A 19,146-nucleotide genomic window follows, 5' to 3' on the forward strand; every position below is an offset into this window, starting at 1 on the left:
TGTAGTATAACCCTTCTCTTTTCCTGCCTCCTTCACAATCCAAGTCTCCTACCCTGCATCTCCTCCCATGGCCCCTCCCCACTTGGTGACCCCTGCTCAGGTCCCAGCCAAGAGTCTGGTTGAGGTGCCTCCCTCTCTGGCCCCTTTCCCTGAAGGGACCCCTGATCAGGTTCTGGCCTTATGGCCTGCCCCTATTTCAGGCGCTGCAGTATCTACCACCATGCGCCCTACCCCTGAGACAACCCCTACTCAGGTTTCAGCCTCTGCCTCCAGCCTTCCCCAAGCTCCAGTTCCCACAGCTTCTTCAAGGCTTTTTCCCCTGAGGGAAGTGTCTGCCTCCCCTACGGGGCCAAGGAGAATGTATGTTCCATTCTCCATTTCAGATCTCATTCAAATTAAGGAAAAACAGGGGAGATACTCAGAAGATCACACTAAATTTGCTGGGGGTTTTAGGGATCCGTCCCTACAATTTAAACTTTCTTGGGGTGATTTGCATATCCTTTTCTTTACCTGTTGTATCACTGAGGAGAAGAGGAGAATCTGGGGACATGCCCAAAAATTTGGGGATTGTTTGTCTAACAACGACCCCATAAAATATCCCCCAGGTACAGCTGCTGTTCCCACTAGTGATCCAGGATGGAATTATCAAAAGAGTGAGGATAGAGAAAAGAGACTATATGGTAATTTGCCTATTAGAAGGCCTTAGAACAGCATTTCAAAAGCAGATAAATTTTCAAAAAATTAGGGAAATTACTCAGGGAGAAAAGGAAAACCCTGCTATTTTCCAAGCCTGGCTAGTAGAAGCTATTAAGAAGTATACAAATTTGGATCCTGATTCTATTGAAGGGGTGGCAATACTTAACATGCATTTCATTAATCAGTCTGCCCCAGATATTAGGAAGAAACTGCAGAAATTGGCAATAAGATCTCAAATACCTCAGGCCCAATTACTAGAGACAGCCTTTGGAGTTTTCAACAGTAGAGACCTGGTTGCAGCAGAGGAAAGAAAACGCAAGGAAAGAGCTAGAGACAGAGAACATGCTCAATTCTTGGCTGCTGCCATGGCCAGGAAAAGACCCAAGGAGTGCCCCTCCAGGGCGCCCCCTTGAAGGAAGCCCTGCGACTTGGGCAGTAGGGAAACCTGCTTTCAATGCCACAAGGAGGGTCACTGGTCCAAGGAGTGCCCCTCTAGGTCACTCCCCTGAAGGAAGCCTCCAGGATCCACACCTCCAGGACCATGCAGCATGTAACCAGTAGGGACATTGGAGGAAGGATTATCCACAAGGTTGGAAAAATGGTAGAGCCACCTCCCGGTACCCTGTCCTCCAGTCTTCTCAAGACTCAGAAGGAGGAGAAAGCCTGGGGCTTAGCAGTGCTCCCACTTTCTCCATCTCTCTCATGGAGCCCTGGGCAAGATCGAGGTTGAAGGTAAGGTTACCCATTTTATTATGGCTATATTTTAACTAATTGCTCTGGCCCTACATGCCCCTCAACCTATCAGGTCATGGGCATCAAAGATCTGTTGTTAGAACACTCTTTCCTTATGCTCTCCTCTGGCCCTGCCCCCTTGTTGGGAAGGGCCCTGATGGTGAAATTGGGGAACCAATTTTCTCTAGTTAAACCTCATAACTCCCTTTTCCTTCTGTTTACCAGACCTGCCCATGTTCCCTCAGAGGTGTGGGAGAGGTTCAAGCCAATTGTTTGGGATCAGGGAATTCCTGGGCAAGCTACTTCTGCCACCCCAGCCGTAGTTCCCCTCCATCACCTTCAATATCCAATTAAGCCTAAGACTTGGGAGGGACTGCAACCAATTGCCACTCAAGGCCCTGACTCACTCCCTCTAGAGTAGGACCCCTACCAAGCAAAAGCTTTTAAGACTTTGAAAACTAAATTGACCACCACTCCAGCATTAGCTTTACCTAATCTAGAAAAACCTTTCACTGGGTATGTTGATGAAAGGAGAGGACAGGCTTTGGGAATCCTAATCCAGTCCTTAGGACCAGACCCCAAGCTGGTTGCCTGTTTTTCAAAACAATTAGACTCCATGACTGCTACAGGCTTCTAAACCTCCACTTGACCAGCCCTTAGAAGCTTTGACTCCCCATCAAGTTCAGAGCATCCTGGAAGGAGATGGCCATCAGTGGCTGGCCAGCCACAGGCTTTTTTAGATACCCCTGACCTAATTCTTCAGGTTTGCCACACACTCCGGAACCCTGAAGCAGTGTGGTACACATAACAAGTGATAAGGGAACTAGGTATGAAATAGTCATCTTTAATTCCCTCCAGGGAAATTGTCTTTTACACCAGGGAAATTGCCCTTTCTCTATACTCCTATACTGCCTGCTTGCTGCTTGTTTGCTTAACCTCCTTGCCAAGTTTATCTCAGACTCCAAGCCATCAACTTCCAGATGACTGCTCAGACTATGTACCCCTTGAACAGGACCCATCGAGGCAGGGACAGCTCTACCCCACCCCACATTGCCAGCAAGAAGAAATTTCAGAAGCTGAGATCTTTGCCCCTTTACCCCAAAAGGCCTTGGCTACCATTTCTCTGAGGAGGCAATGGTGGGGTTTAGACTGTGGGAATCCCCTTGGACCCCAAAAGAATTTGGGTCCTATTTGAGGGGGAAATGATGAGGTCCAATCTCTGGGAACCCCCTTGAACCTGATGGAGTACAGTCTCTGGGAACCCTCTTGAACTCTCCTTGAATCTTCCCACTTGATCAGGCCTTGGCCTGAGGCTATAACCTTACATTATCTTTAGGCCCAAATCTCTACCTAGCCTTCCCTTTATTGTCCAGCTACCTCCCACCCTTAATCCTGATCAAAATATCTATACCCTAGCCTTCTGTTGTCTTTCATCCCCTGGTAGCCTTCAGCCATTTCCCACCCTGGAATCTGACCTCATCTCGGAGTCTGATTTCATCCTGGTCCCATCAAGCTCCTCCTTAGACTCCTCCTCAAGACCCTCCCTAAACCCCTCCTCTAGTCACCCCAGACCACCCCTCAATCCCTCCCACAATCTTTGTGTATATAAGTCTCATCTTGCCTCCATGAAGGTGCCCAGATTCAATCTAGCTCAGTAGATTGAATCTGGCCCTCTTGTGAAAACAGGAGTCACAAAGGGTGGGATTTCTTAAGACAACCCATTATGGTGAATCCCTAATAAACTTTGTCTTTTTCCTTGAAAAAAAAAAAAGAAAGGGAAGGGGAAAGGCATTTATATAGCACCTACAATATATCAGGCTGACATCTAGGGGATACGCTGGAGAGAGTGCCTGGCCTAGAGTCAGGAAGACTCAGCTTCCTGAGATCATATCTGGTCCCAGACACTCACTAGCTGTGTGACCCTGGAAAAGTCACTTAACCCTGTTTGACCCAGTTTCCTCATCTGTAAAATGAGCTGGAGAAGCAAATGGCTTCTGTGTCTTTGCCAAGAAAACCCCAAATGGGGTCACAGAAAGTCAGACATGACTGAAAAATTAATGAGCAACAACAAATGTGTCAGGCACTGTACTAAGCACTTTACAAATATAATCTCTTTTGATCCCCTCAACAACCTTGCCAGGTAAGTGCTGTTTTATCCCCATTTTGCAGTTGAGGAAACTGAGGCAAACAGAGATTAAGTGACTTACCTGGGGTAACATAGTTATTAAGTGTCTCAGGCCGAATTTGAACTCAGTTTTTCCTGACTTGCCAAGAAAACCCCAAATGGGATCATGAAGAGTCGAACACGACTGAAATGAGCGAACAATAGAACAGCATCTATTCCCATATGATGCCTCAAATGAGTTTTTTGTTTAAGAAAATCAAGATGTATTTGTACTTTTTATGCAATTAACATAACATAATGTCAGTCAAGAATGTCATAACACCAACTATGGACCTGCTATTTGTATGCACGAAATTTTTACAAGTTAAGATGTGCCTGCGTTGCACAGAATCACAGAAAAGTTGGAAAGAAAATTCAGAGACCATGTAGTCTAACTTGTACCTAACATACATGACAAGCAGTGTTCCAGACTTTATTTAAAAACCTCCTATGAGGAAAACTCATTGTCTCCTAAGTTAGCCCATTGTGTTTCTTTATATATCTAATTGCTAGGGAATTTTCCCCTACAAAGTCTGGATGTCCTCTGCAATTTTGACTCATTGTTCCTAATACTGCCCTCAAGGACTAATTCAACTAAATAAGCAATTATTAAGTGTTTATTTTGTGCTAAATGCTGAACAAGAAGAACAATTCCCATTTCCTGCAAGGCAGGCCTTGAATTACTTTTAAAAAATCATCGGTTCAACTCGTCTTCTCTTTTCTAGGCAAAATGTCCCCAATTCTTTCAACTAATGACATAATGCTGAGGACTTTGTCATTCTGATTGCCCAATTCTGTATGTTCTCCAATCTCTTAATGTCCTTCCTTAAAAAAAAAATTAAAATTAAAAAAAAAGACCTGAGCGTACTACTTCTGGTGGGGCCTGGTTTCAGGCAAAAGATGGAGCTGAGAGGATCAGGAGCTATGTGACTAATCTGTTCTTGGCATTAGAAAAATCCAGGATGATGGTCAAGACTCACATCTAAGACTGTCCTCACACACCGAAGCATTCTGAAACCCCGAGTGAGATGACTTCCCAATATCCCATACCCCTTCTGAGTCTAAAGACCTTGGCAAAGCAAGAGGTTGGAAACGTTGTCCCTGAAAACCAAAGCAATCAAATACATTGTATCAAAATGTACTGATCCTTTTATTATGTAAATTGTCCCGGTCATGCATGCTGCAATTTCACCACTGTCAATGGCTGAATTTGCATATCATCCATTTTTGGATTTGCGTCATGAAAATCACCACTTTCATTTTATGCTCTTCCAAGAACTACCCCCATCTCAAATGAATTTTGATGTAGAATTCCATCAGGAGTTAAATGTGTTAATCATTGGGCTCAAACACAATCAAGATTTAATAATGGAGTAATAATACCAGCTTAATTATGCCAGTTTTTGGTGGTTATTTTTAAAACATAAAGATCGTAGGCTGCAAGCATAATTACATACCTGGAGATGTTTCAGGGGTTTTAAAACTATTTTTTTTTATTTCTAGGCATTTGGTTAGTGTAATGGGCATTTTTATTCATGGGCAATAACAAAAGCCAAGTATTTTTAAAAAATTAAATGTAGTATTGAAATCATGGATGCTTTAACATATAATTTATAGAAAATGATAGCAATACCAACACAACCTGTTCTACCAGCTGCATTAACCTGATTGTCTCTCATATTGAAAGCAGTTAATTTCAAGATTCTGAGGTCCCATGGTGTCTAAGCCTACATCCTGGCAGGAGTTTGGACATGTTCGTACAGACTATGTTTTTTACAACTCCATAAAACTTTTTATTATTATTATTAATAATAGTAGCTCACACTTATATGAGACTTCATGGTTATAACACACTTTGCATCACTTAGATGATTGAATAATCATGATAACCCTGAGGGCGATAGATGCTGGAGGGATTGATTTCCATTTTAGAGAGGAAGTAGCTGAAGCTCAGGTTCACATACATTAAGTTCATGGTGGAGCCTAGACTAAAACTGAAGTCTCCTGACTCCTAGTCTAGTCCTCTTTCTATCATACAACTTTAAATATTTTTATTTATTTTGACATCCTTTTTTTAGATTTTTAAATTCTGAATTCTCTCTTTCCCTCTAGTCCCTCCCTGACACATTGAGAAAGCAAACAATATATCGATTATACAGGTGAAATCATGACAAACAAATTTCCATATCTGCCACTATCATATCACTTTCTATATATGGTGACAGACATGTGCCTCCATTTAAATTATTCAGTATATATCTTGTTTGTACGTAGTTATCTGTATGTTGTTTCCCCATTGCATTATAAACTCCTTGAGAGCAAACTGTCTTTTGCCTTTCTTTGCCTTTCAGGTGTTTCGTTCAGTGCCTGGCACAAAGTAAGCATTTAATAAATGCTAGTTGACTAATGATTGACTCCAAAATTTGCTCAGGCGAAGGACATATTGCAATAATTTATGTGCTATAATATTAACTAATCCCTTTCTTTAGACTTGAATTTCAATTTCCCTTAAGGAAAGCAAAGTTATTCCTTTCCCATTCTTTCCTCTTCTTTGTAATCTATTGGGAAGCCAGTACTCCTGGGACCACTAAACACTGGATATAGAGAATCTGAAAAGCTTTACCCACAGATGGGAACTGTCAGCGCATATACCATAGGGGAATTTTCAAATCATTAATAGCAAATACAAGTCTGATACAAGCATGTAGCGTATTAGGAGAAGCTATTAAGTCTGTGATGGATATATAAATCTATAAACATGATTCCTACATAATTAAAATAGAAACCATAACAATAATCTTAAAGAATTAACACATACTTATTCATTCTCTAAGTCCAATGGAACTTGCCTGAGTACAAAGGTACCTAGCATTTTCTAACTGCTAGAAAAAAAGGGGTAGAAGGAGGGAAAGAAACAAAGTTCTGTTCATGTCTCTGCTTTCTATCTACTTTTTGCCACAGAGAAGTTGAGAAGATTTCCAGGGTCCCTTTCTTCTTTATCCTTTGGCAGAGGAGGAAACCAGCACAGAGATGCCAAACAGACTGCAGCTGCTTCAAGGCTGCCAGAAAGCAAGAAAGCCAAGAGAAAATGCTCCGGTGGCATTTGCTATAACCCCACCTACTACTTCAGGACAGACTAGTCCACATAAATATTATTATTATATTATTATTAAATATTAAATACAGCTTAAGAAGCACTGGAGAAGTTGCAAGTTGAAAAAGTTTAAGAAGCCCTGCTCTGTAGGACCCTTGCATATCTTTCTTATACCAGCAAGAGCTAGGTGGGGGAGGGGGATACCTCCTCTCCTCGTGCAATAGATAGAAACTGCCAGTTGATTGATAGTAATAATACTGCTAAGAAGGATGATGCCAAGAATGCTCATAACATCCCTATCTATCATATAGTATAATGGTTAGAGTGTTGGACTTGGAGGAAGACCTGAGTTTGAATCTTGCCTCAGGCATTTACTGGCTGTGTGACCCTGGGTAAGTCATAATCTCTGTGGCCCCTTCCCCTGTTAAATGATGCGGTTGGATGCTCAGGTCTCTTCGGGTTCTGCATCTATGGTCCCCATGTCTCCTATTTATCACGTTGTTCTCATGGAACTGATCTTAATAAAGTTGTCTTACCTAAAGTTGTGATTTTGAGGGCCCAGCAGAGCAGGATTCAAGTTATCTATCTTGAGCAGCATGGCACAGGAGAAACAATATTGGACTGGAGTTAGAAGAGATCTGGATTTGAGTTCTGTCTCTTATATTTGATAGATGTGTAATTATGGGCGAGCTATTCGGCTTCCCTGAGCCTCAGTTTCCATATTTTTAAAATGAGAGTAATTTTTAAAAGGGTAATGTAGGGCTAAAAAATACATATTTCTAGTGAAGACTTGCAGAGGAACAGTGTAAAGTATGTCATCAGAAAGATCTATGACCAGAAAAGCTGAACCAGTCATGTAGCAAGGGCAAGGAATAATTGATGGAAATTGTTCATGCTCTTACTGGTACCCATACAATATTAGGAGATTTAAAGCATGGCCCCCAGTGCCTTGATTGGACCTCCTATGAAAGATTTATCAACAGATCCCTATGCTTTCAAATGTCTGCAAAAGCAGGTACCTAACTATTCTTCCAGCCCAGCATTCCTTAGGGGCCCTTTACCCCCCTCCCATAGGTGTGTCCAATGCAAACAAAACACTGCTTTGGGCAATGTTAGGCCTCAACTTGTCAGAGACAGACAGACAGACAGAGACAGAGACCGAGAGACCAAGAGAACCAATAACCAAATAGTCCAATATCGTAGTTGTTTTAGGAGAAAGTAAAAAGGAGAAATCAGGAAAATCCAAGAGATCTTAGTTCTGTAGTTGCCAAGGTGACCAAACTCACAGGTCTCTTGGCAACCATATTGTGCCAAAACTGCCTCAGAAATCCCACAGGTATCAGCCAGGAAACCAGATCCCCTGCCATGGTAATTCTTGAAGCTATTCTGAGAAAAGTAGTCATAATTCATAACACTTTTCTCTTTTAAAAAATACTCTGAATTTAACAAACACTAAAAAGATGAGCATTTCTAAATATGCAGTGCAACACAAAAAAGAAGATATTATATGAAACTGTAAATCTCTGTTCTATACTGCTTATTTTTTAAAATAATAAAATAAATGCATAATAAACTATAACTGTTGCTTTAAACCTGTCCTATTTGTGCTTCCTTTTGAACTTTTATCCCTACTACTCTGCACTTTAAAAAAAATTAATGATCTTCTTTCTCTTGGAGGATTATGCTCAGCTTTTCAAAATAAGTTATTTTTGGTAGTAAACCTATATGTTTTGCCTTTTGTATTCTAATATTTGGTAATGATATTCCAAGATCTGTTCTCATTTATAGCAGAAATGTCAGCTTTTGTGTAAATCTGATGGTGCTTTCTTAATATTTGAACTATTTGCATCTGGCTATTTGAAATATTTTTTCTTTGATATGGAAGCTCTAGATTTTGGCTATGCCATTCCTGGGACTTTTCCTTTTGGGATTTCTTTCAGGTGGTGATTGATGGGTTCTTACTATTTCACTTTTTCTTCTTATTTTAGTAGATCTAATAGAAATCAGTTATAGTTTCTTGAAATACTGTTTCCAGGCTTTTTTTTGATCATGTTTTTAGTGAACATGATGATTCTTAAACTATCTCTCCTTGAACTGTTTTCCAGTTGTTTTTTTATCTCAGATACCTCACATTTTCTTCTTGTTTTTGGTTTGGTTTTGTTTTTTTGTTTTTTTGAGTCTCTGGATTTTGTTTTAATATTTCTTTCTATCTTGCTGAGTCATTGATTTCTGTTTAATCTATTCTTATTTTCTCGGAATCTTTAAGTTTAAGCTTCTAATTCTTTCTTAGAATACCTATTTCATTTTTTATCATTTGCTTAATTTCTTCTAGGAACTCATATAGACCTTGTAGAAAAACTATCTTTCCTTTGACTCTTTGCTTGCAACTGTTATAAAGTTATATTTTCCTTCTTGAAAAGTTTGGAATTTTCAGCATCTCTGGATTTATTATAATTTTTGTAGTGTTATATAGCTTCTTGTATTTCAACTTCAGTTTCAGAACTGGAGCTTTGTGCCAGGGCCAGGCCCTATGTGCTTTTGGGTGGAGTGGCTAATGTCATTTGATCTCAGACTGGGTTACCTGAATTCCTGTGCCAACCTCCACCTCCCAGGGCTAGGGTACTTTGGAACTTTGAGGTTCAGAACACTGGGTCTTCAAGGCCCTGTATGGCATCTTAGGGCAGAGTGCTAAGCACTTTGGAGTCTCTGGACCTGGGATGACCCAGTCTGAATACTGTCATACCTAGACTGGTTGCTGAGGCTCCCAGTCTCTTCCAAGTTTGCTGCTGTGGGTTTCTGATGGCACTGGTGTTTTCTCAGGGGAGCCTTCTGGTCTCACTGCCTTGCAGGCCATAGGTGTCTCGGACTAGTCTTTTGTTGCCTAGCAGTCTTCTGTTTATTTTTTAACTGCTCTAGGGCTGACTTTTCTCATGGTCCCCTCTCTTCTTGTCCATGGACCTCCAGCTGACTTTTTTGTGCAGTTCTAGGGTGGAAGAGGTCATTTACTGTAGATTTTTCATGAGGCTTCTTGATCATTATTCAGTTTGGTGTAATTTTAGATTTTTGTTGGAGTAGGTATATAGGAGCTGGGCTGCCCACCACTGATCAGAAAGTGGTCTTGGCTGGAAGACACCTTTTTCTCTGAGAAAACTACCACATCACTAGCAAATTACTATACTCCAGAGGCCATACTATATGAGGATGCCTTGAGGGAACTTAGGATACTTGCCTGGAGAAAGGATATGGATGTTTTAGTCATTTTTTAAGAATAATTTTAAAAATCCTTATGAATTGGTTGGACCAACTCACAGCTCCAGCAATGGTGTATTAAAATGCTTGTCTTTCCTACTTACATGAACTGATGCAAATTGAAGTGAGCAGAACCAAAACATTGTACGCAGTAACAGCAATATTATACGTCGAAAAATGGCAAATGACTTAGCTATTCTCCTCAATAAAATGATCCAGGACAATCTCAAAGGAATAATGATGAAGCACACTATCCTCCTCCAGAGAAAGAACTGATACTGTCCGAATACAGACTGAAGTATGCTCTTTTTCACTTTCTTTCTCTCCTTCATTCTTTTTTTTAATTTGAGTTTTCTTGTACAAAAAGACTAATATGGAAATGTTTTACGTGATTGTACATGTATAAACTATATCGAATTGCTTACCATCTCAGAGAAGGAAAAAGGGAGGGACTGAATTTAGAACTCAAAACTTTTTAAAAATGCTTTAAAAATTGTTTTAACATGTAATTGGGGAAAACATAAATAAAATATGCATACCCCTTAAAATGCTTGTCTTTCCACAGCTCCTCCAACATTGATTATTCCCATCTTTGGCAATTTGATGCCACCACTCCCCCATTTTAAAGAGGGATGGAATTAAGGCCTAGAGAAGTTATGTCATTTGACCAAAATTCCACTGAAAATAGGCAGCCAAGATGGGATTTGAATAGAGGAATTCTGATTTTCAAACCAATGCTCTTGCTATGATACCACCTTGCCTCTGACCCAGTCCTGTTGGCTCATAAGGCAGGAGTGTGCTTTGCTTCCTTTCCCCTAGACTTTATTATGTAAGTCTACAGAACTGAGGCCTCTGTGGTTTTTCAAAAATTAAGGATAGAGTCTTCCTTGAATCATGGGTGGTATCAAGAAAGCAAATATTTTTTAATCCCCTGAGAAGTCAGAACCATTGACCAGATCAAGCGAAGTAGTTTTCTAGGAAATCAGATGTTTCCCAAAGGTGTACCCAAATAACCATTGTTCTCTTTGGTAAATAATTCAAAACGATATTGTCCTTTTCTTTTCATGGAGTTTTTCCACCTCTTTCACAATTATTATGTTTTGCCAATTGCTTGAGGCAGAGAGGTCTCTGTTTAGCAGGGGAAACTGTTGGCTAGAGATCTCACTCCAAGCAAATTATAACTCACTTACAAGCATTGCTTGTAAAATAATAAAGGTGTCTGTGACAGGCTTAGGTAAACTCAAAGTATAGATTGTTTTCTTCTCCACAGAGGCTTCAAAGTGTTTGGCCTGGTTCTCCTCTCCACTTCTTCCTCATTACCACCCTCCTCTTCCCCTCCCCTCAGTCCAATTCCAACCATTATTTTTTACCCCAGACTTTTTGTACTACTCTCCCAAAAAGGAAGCAAGGGGTCATCATGGAAAAGCATCTCGCCCAAATGCTCTGAATAAAGTCAGCTAAGGAATGAGCAGTCTTTCTAGTTTATAGACTGTCTGTGATGTTTTAAACATCTCTTTGACACATTCTACAAAATCCAAGTGTCTAATCTTATTCTAATGGAGGGTTTTGTAGCTGAATCTGGAAAGTCTCATTATGACAGTGAAGAGATTAGCATCAACTAGAAAATTTGAAATGTCCCAGAAAAACATAAGGAAAGGACTTGTAAGTAAGGATACCCTTTGAATAGCAAAGCACAGGTGATGAAAACTTGGATTACAGACAGTCATATAGACCCCTGCTTTTAAATGTGCCTGGGATTAGGCAACAGAGCCACAAATAAGGGAAATTGTTTATGTTGACAGTCTTGGAGTGAGGTTAACTACAAAACCTGGGGGATTACAGACTCTAAGAACATATGGACAGATAGCTTGTTGTAGTAGAAAGAATGTTGGACTTGAAGAGAGAAGACCTAGGTTTAAGTCCTGGAACTGCCACTGACTGTGTGACCTTGGGTATGTCACTTAACCTCTCTCTTTCTGTGGTTCCTCATCTGTAAAATGGGGATAATACCTTTTGTAGTGATCTCACAGGGTTATTGTGGGACTGAATTTTTTTTAAAGCATTTAATGGATTTTGTAAACCTTAGAGCACTACATAAAGTCAGTGGTTATTGATGTGATGCTAACCACTCCAGCTTTCGTTTCCTGAAGGCTGGGTATGTTACATTTCACCTCTGCCTGAGAATTCTTTAGTACCCGTAAGGGGTTGAGAAGTAACGAATCTCTGCCATTGGTTCAAGCCTCCACCAATTGTTCCCCCAATTGTAGGGAGTCTCCAGCACCCCAGTTCCATTTAATCAATTAATAAACAGATCGACATTTTCAAAGTAATATTTATTTCAAATGTATAGCAAGAACAAAGATCCACATATTTATCTTCCCCAACACCTGGTGGGCATAATCCCCTTTATACCCTCCCAGTCTCTGAGGAGGGGAGGGGTAGTAGGTTCGCAGTTTAACTCAGTTCCTGTATAGCATGGTCCAACCAGGTTCCAACTTAACCCCATATGTCTCCTGACTCACTGACTTCTCAGGGTTTCCCCCTTTGGGCTAGAATCCTGTCTCCAAGGTCCCCATGGTTCAAGGGTCTGGGGACTCCACCCCCTGTACCTAGAACTGAAAATGACAAATGAAAGAGACCAAAGCTCTTTTCTTGGGACCATAGGACATAAAGTAGGAGGTTAGGGAGGAAGCCCTTCTCCCCACCCAGCTTAGTTCATGGCTCCTGTGCTATGGATAAATGGGACCTTCACCCCCTAGATCCTGCTGAAAAGAGAGGATGAGACTGTCCTAGTCTGATGGTTTTAAAGATGCAGCTTGTTCTGTTTACACAGCCAGTGGAAAGAGGTTGCTCCCATCTATGTGGTAGTGGAATGCAGAATGTCTTCTCCCAAAAGCAGATCCCTGACTTTTTCCACATGAGTGCCTCTATTTTTAGTGATCAGAGCATTCAGTAAAGCCAGGCTACATTTATTTCTACGAATCTAGGTTCAATATACTTTTTTTCCAAAAAAACTTTTTTATTGATCTTGTTTTTATATCATCTAAATTCCTCACTCTATCCTTCCCCTAAATCCTTCCCAGAATGTCATTTTTTTATAACAGATAGGGACAGAGATAGGGAACTGGACCTGTAATTTCATTGGTATAAGGAACTCCCAGGTAAGAAAACTTCTAGCAGTACAGGTTGGTCCCTTCTCAGAAACTTAGAGTCTTACAGAGTTGCCCACAGCATTTGGAGGTTAAGTGGCTTGCCCAGGATCATACAGCTACTAAGTGTCAGAGGCAGGATTTAAAGATTTAAACCCACATCTTCCTGGCTTCCAAGCCAGCTCTTTATCCACCATGCCTCTCATCTTCATAAGAAAGGATAAAAGCAGAAAAAAGAAGAAAAGTTCAGGAAAACTAACTGACCTATCAAATAAAAGTCAAATGCTAAATGCAACATTCCCAAATATATGTCAATACCTACTAGTTATGGGAGAAGGGGTGGGAGGAGGAAGAGAAAACAGAGGAGTGGTCAGAGAGGTAGGAGAACCATGATAATGATTATCAAGGCCAAAGGAGGAGACTGACTTCAGGAAAGTCAGGAAAGAGGTGGCCGATAGTGCCCAATATTGCATTTGGGTCAAGGAATATGTGAAATGATAAAGGTGATCTAAACATATTTATGAGCACAGTGGAAGGAACCAATGTACCTTGCTTCATTGAAGATGCAAGAGAAAATGGAAATGATCCGTAGAACAAGGTCTGGGACAGTGTAAGAGAGGTAGTATCCAGAGCACAGGTCCTAGGGTTAAGCTTGGAAAGGAGAAAAATTAATGATTCTTCTGAGGCAAAAGATACAGAGAAGTTTTGAGTTGTGATGAAGTGGAATTGAGAGATCTATGCTGGACCATGCTGATCTTTGCCCATAGGAGGTGAAGTCTTCTGTTGAGATTTGAGGAATGGGGTGATGAGGATTGAACTGGGACCTTGAGGAGAAAGGACAAAGTTTGGAATAGCTGTTAAGAGGAGGAAACAGGCAACTGCAGAAAGGTATTTAGTAAATTTGGAGGATGATTTTAGCCATTTTAAAAAGCTAGGAATTTACATGTCTTCAACTCTTTGTTTTTGTTACTTTTTGGTAATTGTCTTCTTCCCTTCCCCTCCCTTCTCCCCCACTCCCCACTCCCCACTTAACAGAGTTAATGAAGCAATTCTATTATTAAACCACTTAGAAATCTGGGAGACAATGTACCATGATTTGAATGCAATCATAAGCTTCTCAGGGGGCTTGGGGGAGGGGGAAGCACATTTGTAGAATAGAATCTATTCTAAATTTCAGATAAATATAAAATATTAACTCTGCTCTATATCACAAAATATTCCCAGGGTACAAAACTGACAGTATTATTAGTATTTCTTCGAGGTAATGTGGGTATGGTGGAAAAAATGCTAGATTTGAAGTCAGGAAAACCTGGGTTCAAAATCTTCCTCTGACACTTACTAGATATGCGACCCTGGGGAAGTCACTTAATCTCTCTGAGCTTCAGGCACCTAAATTATACGTGGGACCCAGTTTGCATGGGTGGATTACACACAGATGAAATCATAGGTCTCTGACACATTGTTTCCTTAAAATGGAAATTCATTGCAATTTCTAGATGAATGACTCATTAATTTTTTTTTAAATTTAATGCCTTTTGTTTTTATATCACACTCATTTCTAATTATATCCTTCCCCTCTACTACCCAATAAACTTTCCCTTGTACCAAAGATTAAAAAAGAAAAAGAAAACCTCAGTAAAACCAACCAGCCAACATGTTTACTTCATCTGACAGTTTACATAGTAATCCACACTCATGCAATGAAGGTAGTGGAGAAAGGAGTGCTTTTTCTTAACTTTTGTCTGGAAGTAAACTTCGTCACTACAATTATACAACATTCAGTTTTGTTTTGAAGTCGTTGTATCTATCATTATCCTGATTCTATTTACTTCACTCTTCATTAATTCATATGACTCTCTGGATACTCCATGTTCATTGGTTTTTTTTTATGATGCAGTCATATTCTATTATATTCATGTACTACAATTTTTAGAAACCAATTGATGGAGACCCATTTTGTTTCCTGTTCTTTGCTGCCACAAATAGTGCTGCAATGAATATTTTGGTATATATGGAACTTTGACTTCTTTCATATATATGTATGTATGTATATGTGTATTTATATATGTATATGTATATGGATGTATATGTGTGTGTGTGTGTGTGTGTGTATTCTTGCCTATGAGATCTCTGAGTCAAAGGGTAGCTGAATTTCAAATTGCTTTCCAGAATAGCTCCATCACAGCTTCACCAACAATGTATTAGTGTGCTTGCCTTCTCTCAGCCCCTCTATTTCCAACTTTTGTCATTGTTGCGAATTTGATGGTTTTGAGGTGAAACCCAAGAGTTGTTCTGATTTGCATTTTTCTTATTATTAGTTATTTGGGGCAATCTTTCCTTTGATTACTAAGAGTTTACAATTCATGGCAGGCAGATTGGTACATGAAAAAAAGAGCTCATTTCGGAGTCAGAGGACTTAATACTTATTACCTGCAACCTTGGGCAAATTACTTTACCTCTTAAATTGGACTTAATTTTTTCATCTTTAAAATAAGGGGGGTGGACTAGATGGATTTTGAGGTTCCTTCGTGCTCTAAATCTATGCTTCTATGGCCCTACTATAGTGAAGTTGATGGTGCTGAAGCTGTGATGAAAATAGCCCTGAACTGAGCATTTGAAGATCTAGTTTCATTTCCTAGCTCCAAAACCTACTAGTAGCTGTATTGTCCAGATTCAGTCATTTTACCTCTCTAAACCTTAATTTCCCTTCCTGTAAAATGGCACAGTAATGTTTTGCAGATCTACCACAGGGTTATTTAGGAGAATGTCCTTTGTCAACTTCAAAGTGCCATAGAAGTTGGAGTTATTGCTTTGGTTGTGCTGATAAAGGAAATGAAGGTCAGGGCATCTGGTTGGCAATGAAAGATAGTAATATATGATTCCTTTCTCCAAATTTTCACACTATCTATATGTAGACATATGAAAATCGAGTTCATCTTTTCAACCTCAACATTCCCCTAGGGCTATCACATGGCCATAAATCATGGAGAGACATGATTTCAGAAGAAGCAAAGCTGGTGGTAATTCAAAGGGGTAACACAGACTGGGCTCAAGCAGGCTATTGCCTGGAAGATTCTGAAGATCACCTGCCAGACGCTGAGCTCCTTACTCGAACTAAACTGCCAAGCATTCAAACTCTGCTTCAGAGAGCTCAACTCTGATGGGCTGGCCATGTTGTTCAAATGAAAAACATACACTTTCCAAAAAGACTATTTTATGGAGAACTCACACAGGCCAAGCATTCACATGGTGGTCAGAAGAAGCAATACAAGGACATTCTCAATGTCTCTCTCAAGAACTTTGGAATTGATTGTGTGACATGGGAGACAGTGGCACAGGACTGCTCAGCATGGTATGCCCATATCAGAGAAGGTACTGTGCTCAATGAGCACAGCAGAATTGAAACAGTTCAAAGGAAATGCAGGATGTGCAAGTTTGGAGTATCTACCCCAAATGTTCACATGGACTATTTGTGCCTGACCTGTATGTAGAGCATTCCAAGTTTATATTGGCCTGATCAGTCACAGTTGGATACACTCAATCTTGACTCATTGATGTCATTTTGGTCCTCTTTGAGAACGAAGAACCACAACCAACCAAGATGACATATACCAAAAATCATGTAAAGGACTTCACTGAAGACATGCATGGCTAGAAAATCCTGACTGGGCTGATGACCATGTGTTAGACTGAATAAAACTATTGGGGGGGGGGTAGAGAGGAATAGCTTTATTCATTAGTTTTGTGTCTTTAAAAAGAGAGAGAAACTAATGAAACAATTGATCAAATTCAAATGAAAAATATTTATTAGTTTCTTGCTATAAACAAATCATTGTGCTAGGAGTTGAAGGAGCGGAAAGTTCATGAAAGATATGACTCACTCACATGGAGCTTACAGTCTTGCTGGGGGATAGAATGATAATATACAATGTTACATGATCATTCAGTTAGCACTGTATCTAATATGTGCCAGGAAACTGTACTAAATGCTAAAGATAGAGAATGATAACTGGACTGGTAGTTTCATTGGAATAAGGAACTCTTGGGTAAGAAAATGCTGTTTTCCAATGAAGATTGGTGCTTCCACTTCTTTTCTTCTCACTCTCTTCTTAGTCTGGCTTTTGAGCTCATCATTCAATTGGAACTGCTCTCTCCGAAGTTACCAATGGTCTCTTAATTGCCAAACCCAATGGCCTTTTCTCAGCTTTCCTCCTTCTTGATCTCTCTGTAGACTTTGATGCTGTTTTCCTCAATATTCTCTTTTCTCTAGGTCTTTATGACACTACTTTCTCTTGGTTCTCCTCCTAACTATCTGACCATTTCTTCTTAGTCTCCTTCATTGGATCCTTATTCAAATCATGCCCTCTGATTGTAGATGTTCTTCAGATTTTTGTCCTGGGCCCTCTTCTCTTCTCCCTCTGTACAATTTCACTTGGTGATCTTATCAGCTCCGATGGATTCAATTATTATCTCTATGCTGATGATTCTCAAATCTTTTTATCTAGCCCAAGCCTCTCTGCTGACTTCTAGTCTCACATCTCCAACTGCCTATTAGCGTCTTGAACTGGATGTTCTGCAGACATTTTAAACTCAACATGTTGAAAAATAAACTCATTATCTTAGATACCTAGGAAAAATGAGAAGTATCCAGATTGGGAATCTGGATGACTGGAAGGATGGTGGTACTCTCAACAGTAAATGGCACTAGAGAAGTACAAAATGGAGTACTATGTGAGAGCCAAGAGAAGGTTGTTACTAACAGAGGAATCAGGGAAGACTTCATGGAGGAAGTGGCATTTCAATTAGGCTTTCTTTTCAATTCAACAAACACTTTTAAAGTGAGTACTAAGTTACAGGTCCTGTGTTAGGCATCAGGGAGACAAAGAAAAAAGCTAAAAGTTCCTGTGCTTGAAGATTTTACAAGTATATAGATAGATAAGCATAATATAAGGTCAGTTGAAGATGGAGAAATCATTAACAAAATGGAGTATCAGGGAAAGCTTCACAGAGGATGTAGGATCTGAGCTGCTACTCAAAGGAAGACAAAGATTTTGAGTAGTATGAGTGAAGAAGGAGTATACTCTAGTCATAGAGGATGGTCTGTGACAGCGTGGAATAGGAGTGCTGAGGTCAGGAATAACTAGTAGTTTTAGTAGTTTACAATGGAATGTAGACTTCTTAAAGGTCAGCCTGGAAAGGTAAGTAAGAGCCAAACTGTGAAGGACATTAAAATCCAAGCTGAGGACTCAGGAACAAAAGCAGCCCTCAGTTCACTTTGCCAGCTTCTCAACAACTCCATCACATCCTTCAGTGCTGACCAGACTGCTGACTTCAAGGAGGCTTTCTTCCTCTTTGACAGGACTGGCAAAAGCAGGATCACATTAAGCCAAGTTGGTGATGTCCTGTGTGCTCTGGGTACCAACCCAATCAATGCAGAGGTCAAGAAAGTTCTGGGAAACCCTAGCAATGAAGAGCTGAATGCCAAAAAGAATTGAGTTTGAGCAGTTCCTGGCCATGATACAGGCCATTTCCAACAACAAGGACCAGGGAAGTTATGAAGACTTCATTGAGGAACTGCATGTCTTTGACAAGGAGGGCAATGACACAGTCATGGGAGCTGAACTTCACCACGTGCTAGCTACCCTGGGTGAAAAGATGAAGAAAGAGGAGGTGGAAGCCCTGTTGGCAGGTCAAGAGGACTCCAGTGGCTGCATCAATTATGAAGCCTTTGTCAAACACATCATGTCCATATAAATGGAACTCTCAAGAGCAAGCAATATCTACGAAGACTGACTGGACATTAAACCATGAACTTTACGAACATTCACATTCAACTCTCCAGATCAGTTGACCAACAAGGCAGGAAAAACCAAAAGAATTAGGACTATACCATACTGAAGTCCTCCCCGATTTTTTATGTATCTTTTGAGTTTCCTTCGGATCCTCGAGTTACAGTTCTACTACACAAGTCAAATGTTTGCAGAAGCAAACAACCTGTACAGAGTTTCTACAGGTCTCAAGTCGAAGTTATCTCTCTTTCTGTGCTATCCACCATGGGTAAA

The 19,146-nt window shown here is 40.2% G+C and overlaps 1 pseudogene; it reads left to right on the forward strand.

Moving 5' to 3' along the window:
* The first annotated feature begins 18,246 nt into the window (after positions 1 to 18,246).
* LOC118842418 lies at positions 18,247 to 18,838 on the forward strand (annotated as a pseudogene).
* The last annotated feature ends 308 nt before the right edge of the window (positions 18,839 to 19,146 follow it).

Source organism: Trichosurus vulpecula, chromosome 3 (assembly GCF_011100635.1).
Source record: "Trichosurus vulpecula isolate mTriVul1 chromosome 3, mTriVul1.pri, whole genome shotgun sequence".
Lineage (NCBI taxonomy): Eukaryota > Metazoa > Chordata > Mammalia > Diprotodontia > Phalangeridae > Trichosurus > Trichosurus vulpecula.